This window comes from Heloderma suspectum, chromosome 16, assembly GCF_057233095.1.
Source record: "Heloderma suspectum isolate Gila_16-S chromosome 16, 16-S_ref, whole genome shotgun sequence".
NCBI lineage: Eukaryota > Metazoa > Chordata > Lepidosauria > Squamata > Helodermatidae > Heloderma > Heloderma suspectum.
In genome coordinates, this window is record NC_139473.1 from 3,236,684 (window position 1) to 3,249,428 (window position 12,745).

At 53.3% G+C, this 12,745-nt stretch overlaps 1 protein-coding gene across 2 annotated transcripts in view; it reads left to right on the top strand.

The window, feature by feature from the left end:
• Positions 1-12,745, top strand: part of ABR (ABR activator of RhoGEF and GTPase) — a 112,306-nt gene that overhangs the window by 87,714 nt on the left and 11,847 nt on the right. The gene's annotated exons all lie outside the window — the stretch shown is intronic.

Sequence of the window (12,745 nt, forward strand, 5' to 3'; positions counted from 1 at the left end):
AGCGGTGCCCGTGCCACGGGGTCCTCGCCGATGTGTGAGCCTGCTTGGACGCAGGCGCTGCTGTATTCGCACACATCCCCCCCCCACCGTGGCTGTTGCGGGGGGCGGGGTTGAACTCTGCTGCATGCCTCCCACCCACCCACCTCCCTTCCCTCACACCTCCTGCTTCGTTTCTCCCCAGTGTTCCCCCCCCCCCAGCCCCGTTTATTTCTTTCCTTGACCTGGCCCGTCTGCCCAGCAAATGCCTCTGCAATGGGAAGCAGATGTCTGTGGTGAAGGCGGGGGGACCCTCTTTTTCTGCCCTCCTCCCCTCCCTGCGCTTGCTTGTGAATCGTCTACGGAGGAATGAACCGTTTTCTAGGCGAACAGCCTCTGTTTCCCAGCGGGGGCGGGATGCTGGTGGGAGGGGGGGAGGCGCGCTTCTCTATCAAAAGGTTGCTTCTGACAAGGGAGGGGGGTGTCCTCAGCCGTAGAATGAATATTTTCTCATTAAAAACAGCAGGGCACGCACGAGAGTGCCTCTGTGCCATGTACAGAGCGCATTTCTCTCGCCTCTGAGTGGTTGCACGGGCGTGAAGCAGCCGGCCACTGAGCTTCTAGAGGGGGAGCTTGCACCGGCAGGTGGAACTGAAAGAGGAACTGGGATTTTTAAAGAAAGACATCTCTTTTCGACTCGCTGGGGGGTGGGCACGAGGATGTACAAACTCACCTTCCCCAGCCCGGCGCACTTCAGCTGCGCTGGACTGCACCAGACTGCTATATAAGCCAAACAGCCATGTAGTGCAAAGCTGTAGCAGACCTGCAGCCTGTTCGGCAGACCCTTCCCCAAATGGGTAGATTTGCCTCACCAAATTCAGAAGGGCCCCGCAACCCTGGCCCTGCCTGGTATTTTGTCTTCTTTCCCCTTCCCCTGACCATCAAGAACCACTTTTCGTTTCCCCCCTGGTTGCCTTCCTCACGGGCAAAACGTGATTGTAATCTCCTTGGGGCAGGAGCTCGCAAAACTCCTGCGATGTGGCATAAACGTTGACGGTGATGGGTGTTTCCAGACAGAGGGTTCCTAGCCCTACCAAAGAGAAAGCCTCGTGCCGCAATTCCAGGGTTGTTTTTTCTCCCCTTAACAGCAGTAAGATAAAGGACAGATGGGAAAACCGGGGAGGTTACGAGGGGGAGGCGACGACATCCGGACTCTCCTGTTAAATTCCATGAACAAGGCCGGGCGATAAAAGCCTCGTTGGGAAGCATCCCATGATGAGAACGAGGGAAGTGCCGCCCTCTGAACTTCCTGTGGGATGGGGTTTGCCTTGTCATGGGATCCAACCGGCCATTGTTGCTGCGGTCCAGGATGGCTTGCGGAGCCACCCACAAGCAGATGGGTCCACCTTTTGTTGTTGTCAGGGTTGCCTTGCGTGGCTTGACTCGCTTGCTGGAGCCACCCACAGTGCTATGCGATGCTGTTCGTGGCACGTTCCGGCTTGCGGAGAGTCTCCTGCCTTTGCTTTGCCCTGGCATTTGCCCTTCCGACTTGGCCGTCTTTGACGGCTCTTTCGACAGCAGGAAGAGGAGAACCCCCTCAGCAAAGTTTGGCCCTTCAGCCAAACAGCGGGTGGAAAGTGAAGGAGAACGCAATTGCACCAGGGTTTCTCAGCTTTTGTGGCTCGCGAGGCCCTTTGCGGCCTGCTTGGGATGTCTTGAATGTGGATGGGTGCGTTCAAGCTGGGACTGGAATCGAGGGCAGGAGGAATCGGAGGAGTGGGGTGTGGGGCAGTTTTCAGGGGGAAGCCAGGCAGATGGGGGGGCTCACCCACCGGCCCAGCCTTTTGCTCCTCATTTGCGAGGGAATGTTTCGAGGCCACAGAAGGCCTGTGGTGGGGCGGTGGTGTGCGCGCTTTTCTTAACTCCGCTTCTCCTCCAGGAAGGAGGGAGGGAGAGATGGAGCGATAGGTCACAGCCGGTATTTTAGGAGCAACAGACAGTGCTGAGCGCTGGGGCCTGCATGCGAAAGGCATTTTTTTGCGGGGGCATTTTTTGTTCCTTGGGTTTGATGAGAAAGGCTAACTTAGCCAAGCGAGGCTGGATTTTTGCACGTGCTATGCCAGAAGCTGTTTTCAGTGCCTGGATTGTGTGATGTGGTGAGGGTGCCTCTGAGCATGGGCAAAGGGATCCTGCGGCAGGATAATTTGCAGCAAGGTGAGCCCTGTCAAAACTTGGACATACGAAGAAGCAGCCTTTCTGCGTGTGTGTGTGTGTGTATACAGCAACCTGCGAGGAACCAGCAGGCGACATGGCCTCGATATAGATATATATATAGAGAGAGAGATACCAGCAGGCGAGATGGCCTCAATATATGTGTGTGTGTGTGTGTGTGTATATATATATTGAGGCCATCTCGCCTGCTGGTTCCTCGCAGATTGCTGTTTCCCTTAGTTCAGCCTTCCCCAGCCTGGTGCCCTTGGGATGTGTTCGACCACAACTCCCAGCGTGCCCCAGGTGGACATAAGACCAAGGAGGGTCCAGGTTCAGGGCGGTGCTCAGCCACAAGCATTCATTGCGTGATGTTGGTCCTCTCTTAGCTAGGCCTACCTGACAGGGTTGTCATGGGCATAAAGTACAGGCAGGCATCTACGCTGCCCTGCCCTCTTTGGAGGCAGGGTGGGATCAGTATATAAGAGTGAGTCAGACAGACAGACAGACAGACGTGTGTGTGTATGAGAGAGAGAGAGAAGATATACAAGAGTGAGACAGACCGATAGATATGAGTGATTCATATTCTCTCTCTCTCTCTCTCTCTCTCTGTATGTGTGTGTGTGTGTATATATGTGTGTGTATATATGTGTGTGTGTGTATATATATATATATATATATATATATATATATATCACTCTTATACTGTATATTAATTCCACTCTACATCCAAAGATCTCTCTTTCTCTCTCTCCCCACCCTGCCTCCAAAGAGGTCAGGGCAGTGTCAATGCCTGCCCACATTTTGTGCCCACGACAACCCTGTCAGGTAGGTGGGCTTGTGCATCTTTTGGGTGCCGTCTCAGGGTGCTTCCAGACGAGGCTTTTACGGCACCACCCCCTGACTCATTCCGGGCATTGTGTGGGCGGTCCAGACATCTTCCACTCAGAACCCTCCCATGCTTTATTCCCACAGCCTCTTCCATCTTTCTCCTCTCTGCGGTCGAGGAGAAAAAGACGGAAGAGCTTTGGACCCTTCGTGCTCCATCTGGAAGCGCCCTTGTGGGTCTGATCCGGCGCAGGCAGTGCTCCGTGCTGCCTCCCCCACCTCCTGCCACATGCCACTGTGGCAATCCGGACATGAAGAGCTGCTAATCTGGCTGGATTTCAGGAAGAGGGAAAGCGTGGGACCGGTGCTGGAGGAGTTAACCTGGCTGGGAAAGAGAGGGAGGTGGGGAGGGGGACAAGGGGGGAGGGACGGGGCGGAACGGAGCTTCTTGTGAGGATGCGGAGCGCAGAAGAGGAGTGCCTTCTTCCTGCGAGGCTCAGGTCATCCCTGCCACCCCGGTGAACCTCTGAATGCAGCCCCCCCCTGAGATGCTCCGTGCTGCGCCCTGCTAGCCAAAGGGGGAAGCGATTGCACCCCCCGTCCCTGCTGCTTTTGGTTTTTGGTTTCCGCCAGAAGCAGGGAGAGCGGAGACCACGAGCGAGATGACCGAAGTCCTGGCGCAGCCCGACTGCGAGCGCCTGGAGCACTGCTCTTTGGAGAGCTGGGAAGATGCCCCCGAGGGCAAGCGCCCCCCCAACACCGGGGCCAGGCTGTGGGGAAGGGTGCGCAGCAAGCTGCTTCGGCAAAAGGTGTGCGCGGGGGGGGGGGGGGCTTCCCTGCGCCTCTGGGCTTATTGGTTATTGTGGGCAGGGGACGCCAGCGTGCATGCATCTCTCTGTGCAACGTGCGCGCAGCTACTGTGGCTGCCTAGGAACCCGCATAAGAATTCTTAGTGGTTTGGGGCGGGGAGAGGGGTTGCACGGCCCCATCTGTGTCTGGACCAAGAACTGCCTTCTGCTCCAAGCTCCTCACCCTCCTGTCGTTCTCACTCCCGCAATGGGGAGGAGAACATCGCTTTCCCAGGGTGAAGCCAAACACCCGGAGTTCCTTTATTTTGTTCATCTCCCTCCCTGCCACCCCCGGCCCCACTACGTTTTCCCTCTCCCCTTCTCTCCCCATCAGTGCCGCCACGTTCACGGAATTTTATGGAGGGGTCCGTGATGTTGCCTTCCTCTCGTAACCCTCCTGTTGTCTTCCCACGAGAGCAGGGAAACAAAACAACGCATCTAGGAGAGAGAAAGCTGCGTGATGCGATGCCTTCTGATCGCAGCGCTCAGAGCCCTGTCTCTGGAAGCATCCCCCCCACCCGCCCGTGCCCCTGTCTGGCCGTCTTGCCCTACAGCAGGAGTGCCCCCATCCCCATCACTCAAAATAGCCGCAGTGCTCCCACCCTAAAGTACTATTGGGGTCTGCTTGTGGTCGCGGCGATAGGAGGTGGGGGTGGCTGTTGTGCTTACTGACATCTAGCTGCTTCTGGAGTTTGCAGACTAAAAGCAGCTGCACGGAGCGGGGAAATAAGGTGGCTGGAGAGTTTCAGAGCTTGCCAGGAATTGGGAGGAAGGGGAATCCAGCTTGAATGGATCCTGAGAGCCAGGTCAGCATTCTTTCTTGGGCCAAGGGACAGTTTGGATGCTCTCTGGGTTGCTTTTCTAAAAAGAGGTGTTCAGCCTGACCCTGGGGCCTCTTTTCTCTTGCTTTGTTTCCCAGTCCTGCATATACTGGGGCTGACTACAGCTCTGACCAGGGGATGCACTCTGCACATGTTCGGGGGCTGAGAGTCCTCTGATCCCTTCCTTGCCAGCTTGGCTGCGACGAGTTCAAATTCCCACCCCTTAGTGGAGAGAAGGACCCTTGAGCCAAAAATGCGCTCAGCTTGTGTTAAAGGGTGTGTGTATGTGTGTGGGGGGGGCTGCCTCCTTGGCCATAGCTTTAGAAAAAGCTGAGAGGTGCCCTTTCTCTGCACCAATTTTTTTCTTCCTCTCAGCTCTGTTTGCTTATTCACTTTGGCGCACGGTTGCTCCCCTTGGCAGGGGGCGGGGAGGAGGTTTGCAGCCGCTTGTCTTAGCCATGACCCAAATGGAGACTCTTTCTTCCCGTCCCTTGTGCGTTCTCTCTCTCTCTCTCTCTCTCTCTCTCTCTCTCTCCTCGGCCTGCTGACATGCAGGGAACATGAGACAGCTTTGTGCAAACACTGGAGCTGACTGGCATATGATTATTATGTTTTGTCCTTTTGAAGGTGACAACGGGGGGGAGGCAGACGCTGGAAATGCTGCCTCAGGGCTTCCCAAGGACTGATTGCACTGGGCTGGAGACCTCCCCAAACCTGCCTGCTCCCTGCCCCCTGGTTCGCGCCCTTGCTGTGATCTTTCAGCCAAAGTTCCTCGACACCGAGTGTGTGCATAGGCGAGCTCAAATTTCTGGCAAGCTCAAGTGTGTGCATAGGGGCGAGCTCAAGTATTCATAAGCCAGTTGGGCACCCTAAATTATGCCCTGTGCTTACTTGGAAGAGCTCAGTGGCTGAGTACCACCTTTTCGTGCCAAAGGTCCCAGGTTCAATCCCCAGCATTTCCAGTGAACGGTCAGGTAGGAGATGACAGGGGAAAACCTTTATAAGCCCCCACCGCCTGTTGAAACAGGGAATACTGAGCTGGGTGAACCATTGATTTAAATACAAAGTAGCTTTTGATATCCCTAATGTGACAGGGCCTTCTCTGCAGGGGCCCCCACACCGCTGGAATAAGTTGCCATCGGGGGTCTGTCATGCTCCATCATTGCAGGCTTTTAACAAGGCCTGGAAAATATCTCATTTTACTCTTTCCTTCTAATATGATTGCTGTTGCTGCTGCTGCTGTTTTGTTTGCTGTTTTGATTGTAATTTTCCTCTTTTTATTGTGTTTTGATTGCTCTTAATATCAGACCAGTTTTGTGTGTGTTACTGCTGTGCACCACCTCGGGAGGGCTTTTGCCCTGAAAGGCGGCCAAGGAATATTTTAAATGTCAGAAACACAAGGTTTTGCAGTGACAGAGGTTTCTGTGGAACACCAAAGCTTGAATATACCCCATGTAGCAGCTGAGCTTTCTTTGCTAAAAGATGCACGTGGCTTTTTTATTTGTCGTGAATTGGTCTGGGTGATTGGATGATGGATGGATCTATCGCATTTGTACTCCATGCTTCCTCCAAGGAGTTAAGGGGCGGGTGTGTGTGTAGTGGTAGAGCCCCTGCTTTGCAGGGAGAAGGTCCCGGTCCCCCCCCCGCCCCACATCTCCAGGTAGGGCTGGGGGGGACCCCTGTCTGAAAACCCCGAGAGGCTGCTGCTTGTCAGGGTAGAAAATACAGAGCTGGATGGAACGATGTTCTGATGGCATAAAGTGGCACCCTTGCTTGTGGGACTTGTGATAGAGTGCTAACGGGGTAGATCTGCCCCCCCCCCCCAGTTCTTGAATTACAGGAAGATTAGTAGCCACACACGCTGCCACCCCAGCTGATGTATTTACTAGGCTAAAAGGGAGCACCCTTTGGCTCAAATGGGGCGTGGGGGGGTCACAGGATGGGGATTGTGGACGTAATGACCAGCCCTCTTGCCTCCCACCCCCCAAAATAATTTGAGCATTGCTGTCCCCACTGCTGTTCAATGGGTGCTTCTACATAGATTGAATTGGGACCTCCACTCCATAAGTGTGTGTGTGTGTGCGCGTGCACGTCTCCTTCTCTGTGTCTCTGTCTGTCTGTCTGTCTGTCTGATTGTTTCTTGCCTTCTCTGGCTGTGTCTCTGTGTCTCTCTGTGTGCGTTTCTTTCACTGCCTCTGTGTCTCTCTCTTGTGTGTGTGTTTCTGTTTTTCTCTGCATCTTCTCTTTCTGTGTGCACGTCTGCCTGTCTCTCTCTTTGTTTCCGTGTGTGTGCGCGCATGTCTCTCTGCCTGCCTCTGTCTCTCTCTGTGTTTCTCTTTCTGTGTGTGTGTGTGTGTGTGTGTGTATGCACGTGTACTCAAGGTTCCTCACTGGAGGTCACAGGTAGGCAACCTGGTTCCCTCTGGATGTTTTGGACTACAACCCCCATCAGCCTCAGCCAGCATGGGCGATGGTCAGAGGTTGTGGGAGTTGTAGTCCAAAACATCTGGAGAGCACCAAGCTGCCCACCTCTGCTGTAGATTCACATTCTGGAATTGGACAGTTCTGGGGTGGGTCCCCCCCATAGCTCATGCGTGTGTCTGCACTTGGGGGTCCCTGTCATCAGCTGGAGACTGTGAAGACAGAGGACCCCTGTGCGCAAGTTCATTGGCCAGGAGCACGAGGTGCAGTTGCACGCAAGCAGCGTCAGTACAGCTTCCCTGTCTCTCGCCCTGCGCGTTGCCTACACGCAAGGAGGCCGGGCCCACGGAGCCAGGGGGCTCCTTACAATGGCCGCCACGTGCTCCCGCCACTGTTCTGTGCGGCCTGGTTGTGACGCGGCTCTCGAAGGGCATTCTCCCAATTCCTGAGCGCTGGCCGTTTGCTGGGCTGGCCCCCGAGCGAGGTCAGGGGCTGGGGCGGCAGGCGTGCTGTCCGTGTTGCCCTGGGTGGTCATTTTCATGCTGTGCCTGCCTCCCCTGGCATCTTGCCATATGGGGTTGGGATTTCCTCTCGCCCCTTGAGGGATATCCCTTTTCCACTGTTCCAAACAGCCAGAGGGAGCAAAGGGAACAAGTTGAGGAAAGCAGCGTGGAGGTAACACGTACATCTTCTTTCTTCCACCCCAGGTCCTAGAGGTAGGGAAGATCTTAGGAATGTGCAAATCGGCAAAACTCGATCTCACCGAAGTTCTCTGAATTCTATCTGATGTTAACGAGGCCGTGTACCAGGATCTGGGAAATACACCACAGGGCAGGACCGCTTTGGGGATCGTGCTCCAAGAAAGCAGCGTATAAAGAGAGCCAGGGCAATGTGGCGGTTCAAGCAGCCTCCTGATGTTTTGGACTCTGATTCCCATAAGCCCCAGCCAGGGTGGCCAAGGATCAGGGTTCATGCTCCAACCACATCTGGGGGGGCAGCTTGTGGCTAAGCTCTGGGGAGTGCTGGTTTCAAATTCCCACTCCACCGTGAACTTCCGCTGAGCACACTTTGACCACTCACCATGGCTCAGCCTAATCTACCTCGCAGGGTTGTTTTGAGGATATAACAGAGGGAGCAAACTCTAGGTGCTGCCTTGGAGGAAGGGCGGGATGTTGATGTAAGAAATGAGGTCGTTCTTAAATAAACATGGCCCATTTCCATCATGTCCTGCTCTGGAACTTCCTGGGACATCCCACAGATAGTGTTAGGATCAATGAGATAGTGTTAGGATCAATGAGGAGAGGTTATGCTGCTTATTCTTCAATCCCACCTCCTGGAACTTGGTGGCCCAATGGAAAGGAGGAGAGGCCCTCTCCCAGGAGAGAGCCATGGGCCCCAAGCACACGCCGGCTCCCGTTGCCCGAGAGAGGAGCTGAACACAAAAGGGAGGGGAGTTCCTCTCGCAGCTGCGGCTCCCTGGCATCTCGCGGAGGGCCTTGGGCCAACGCTGGCGGACGAAACCAGCACGGCCACCTGTTGCGCTCCCCCCCTTCACACACATATGCACAAAGGAAGCTGCAACTGTGCTTCCCAAAATAAACAGGGCGGGGGGAAGCCAGAGATGTTTAGAAACGCCTTCCCGGACGTGTAAAGGAAGGAGAAGGCGCATGCGGAGAATATCCTTTCAAGGCTGGGAGTGTGCCCGTTTACATGGCAGACTTTCAGAGGCTGAGCCGTCCGTCCCCCCTGCAAAACTGTAGTGGGGCACATGCCAAGGAAGGCACGGATGCCTTGGCCCGGCCAAATCTGCCAGATCGCCCTTGGCGACCACACACGACAGATAACCCCAATAAACCGCTTTGAGAGAGACCTGAAAACAGTATGTCAGCAGCTTGAAGTAAATAGATAAAGGGAGGGCCTGCCTTGCAGGGCTGTCGTGAGGCACAAACGTGTGAGATTTGGTGAATTGCTTTTTTCCAATGTTTGAAGAAGACGCTTAATCATGATAAATGAGGACAGGTATGATTTGCAAGTTGGCTCTGGGCTGCCCAGGTGAGCGAGGGCATGTGTGGGCAGTGCTGTGGTCCACAGGAAAAGCACACCTTGCTGGGGATGTATGAAGAATTTGTTTCAGTCTGGTTTTGATCAGGATTTTATCCAGTTTGCACCATCCGGACCGAACACGGACTCAGTTTGCAGGCAAAGCCCATACGTTTCTGATCGTGCAGTGTGATTTGCGGACCAAAAAACAATGTGTTCGACAGCAGGCGTACATTTCAAGAATGCATACATTTCAAAAATGTGCACAACTGAAGTGTGCATTCGGAAAAATACCTTCAGAAATATGCATGGATTTTCATGCAAAAAGAAAGCAAACACCTCGCAGTCTGATATGAGCTTTGAGATGGAATTTGGAGAACTTCGGCAAGCTCCAGTTTTCCTAATCCGCACCTGGGCGCACCTCGCCCGGCTGTTCAGAGCCCCTTCCCATTGTGGCCCCCTTTGGGAGCAGCACGGGGCGCATTTCCCCACTCTCTGATCTGAGTGAGCCGTCCACAAGCTGGGGAGGGGGGCGACTCCTGACGGATGGGTTTACGGCGCTACCCGCAAGGCCAAACCTGGCTTCAACAAAGCCTTTTTATTCAGGGCCCTGCCCAAACCCCTTCCATCTGGAGCCGTGGGGAACTTCAGAGCGGCAGGGTTTGGGGAGGAGGCACAGCAGTGGGGTTTGCAGTTGTTTCAAATTAAGTCCAGGGCGACCAGATCGTGTTACGAGGGGTGGTGGGAGAGCGGCCCCCATGCTGCTTTCAGTCTACCCCCAAGAAAAAGAGTCAACCCTCCTCCCCTTAAGCTGTGGCACTGTGGCTTGCCGGGGACAGGGGCAGTGAAATTGGTACATCATCCCTCCTTGGGCTTTTGCTGGTCTTGTTGGGATGCGCTGCTGTTTCTGAGGCCAGGGCCAAGCAATTATTGTTTTCTCCACTTGTTCTGACTTCTGGCTTCAAGGCACCTGAAAGGCGTGGGGAGTGATGCTCTTGCAAGGAATGCTCTTTGCCTGACCTTCTTTATTCTGCTCGGGGGGGGGGGGGAGCAGTTGGCAGAACTGTGGTTGCTTTTCCAACTTGTGGATTTGTTTGGGTTTATTGCGTGTGCCTGTTTTTAGGATTGATTGACTGACTGATTTTAAAGTGTGCTTTAAAAACAACAACACAGTTCAGGGAGTGCTAGCCTCACAATATTACAAAAACCCGAACGTACAAATTATGATTAAACTGTCTCTGTCTATCTGTCTCTCTCTGTCTCACCCCCACCCCCCAATAGTAGTAGCCCCAGCAGCTAATGAATTTTAAGCACCAAATGCAGACTGGAATAAATGTGTCTTCAGGTGTTGTTTTTAAAAGGCCAGCAGTGATGAGGCCATGTGTATCTCCCTGGAGAAGGGAGTTCCAAAGTTGTGGGGCCACCACTGAGAAAGCCCTGTTTCCAGTACTGGCCAGCCTAATAGCTCTTGCTGGTGGACCAGAGAGTAGGGTCTCTGATGCTTGGGCAGGCTTGTACAGGTGTAGGCAGTCCTTCAGATACTGTTGTCCTAAACTGTTTAGAGCTTTAAAGGCCAAAACCAGCAGCTAGATTTGGCCTGGAACAAAGAGACAGCCAGAGACCTGGTTCGCGTGTAAAAACAACCCAGAGTTTACCCACAATTTGTCTGCCAGAAGATCATGCAAAGCACAGGTTGTTTTTTCCATTCCTGGGTTGTTCGTTTCCCTCTTCTTTTTCCCACTCCCTCCCTGTCTCCCAGATACATTTGTGGCACTTTAGTACTGGCATGTAGAGTGGCTGGTTTTCTTGAGCAGTCTTGCCCACCACCTCTGTAGCCTGGCAAAACAACCCATGAACAACCCACAATTTGGGGCTCACATGTAACAACAGCCCAGAGTTCATAACCGAACAGCAAACCATAGTTCTCTTTCTGGGTTGGTTATTAATTAATCGCATTTCTATACCACCCAGTAGCCAAAGCTCTCTTTAGCCCATAATTCCAGGTTCGCTTATAATGACAACCCAAGATTCAGCAACCTGTACTTAACCCATACTCTGGGTTGTCGTTACATGTGAACCAGGTCAGTATAAATCATACAGAATAGGAGTCATATGATCTGAGTGCCTAGTTCCCATGATGGATTGCAAACTTCAATCCAGCCTTGGAAATTTTACAGATGTTAGTGGCTGGCTTGCCCACATGATCTCGTGTGAAGCCATTTGTGGCACATCAGCAGCCGAACGCTTTGGAAAAGAGAACCAACTCTTCCAGTTTGCAAGGCCTTCTTCCATATCTGGTTGCCTGGAGGCAAAATTCCCTCTCCCGAGGTGACTGGCTGTTGACAAGCCTGCTTTATGTAGTTTAAAGCCAGCATGGTGTAGTGGTTAGAGTAGCAGACTTCGGTCTGGGCAGACACAAGTTCAAATCCCTGCTCACTGGATGGAGTTGGTTCAGTGACTACCTTTCAGTCTGTGCTACCTTGCAGGGTTGCTGCGTTGGACTCAAGGAGGGGACCATTTATATCACACTGAGCTCCTTGGAAGGGTGGGCTAAAAATGTGAACACATACATCATACGCTTGCTAGATAAGTCAGCAAAATTTTTTGGGTTGATTCATTGTCAAAGGCCAGCTTTAATTGGTGAAGTTTCGAATTAGAGGCTGTTCTGTTATAGGAAATTACTGGAAAAGATTAACCATGGCGCTTTTTTGCCTGTTAAATTGTAAGTCTTCCCATACCTCCTTCGGCATCTCCAAAAGACCTCTACCTGTACTGGCTAATCAGTCAGTCAGTTCAAAGGGAACGGAGTCATCAATGTGGACATTCTTTAATCGGCTGACAGCCCTGGTTGTGTTTTTGCTTGCTGCTGGAGACAGACTTACCCTTTTGGGGGTGGGGGGAGATGAAGGTGCTTCAGGGAAGAAATTGCTTCGCCAGAGGGCAGGGGCGGGGAGTCCGCACATCTTTTTTGTCGTGCTGTTGCTTTTGAGGAGCTGCCGTGGAGAAGACAGAATGGATTTGTTCTCTCTTGCTCCAGAAGGCAGGAATAGAACCAGTGGGTGGAAAGTGCAAGGAAACGGATTTTGGCTAAACGTTGGGAGAAACTTCCTAATGGTAAGAGCTGTTTCACAGTAGAATGGAGTGTCTGCCAGGGTGGGGGTGTTCTCCTCCCCTGGAAGTGTTTAAGGAGAGGCGTGGCGGCCATCTGTCAGGGATGCTGTTGTGGCAAGATCCCCGGACTGAGCAGGGGGGCTGAGTGGATGATGTCCAAAGCCCCTTCCGACTCTTAACATTCTGATCAAGGAGGTTCTGGGGGGGGGGTTTTGAAACAATACAGCAACCCGCAACATCTGTTCAGTCCTAAAGATGACACTGGGATGCATGTGCGCGCACTGTGGGCAACCAGTCTTCCTTCAAACTACCTCCAGCCTCCTCAGGGGTGGGGGCAGAAACGCTTATCCATCTCCAGGCTCCAAAGCAGGGGTGCCTTTCTTCCCTGATGGCTCTGTGCGGGGCTCTCGCCCCCTGCCTTCTGCTGCTTTCTTGTCTTCCTCCCTGCGCTGCCTCCAGCCTCGGAGATGGGACTCGAATGTGGGAGGAACG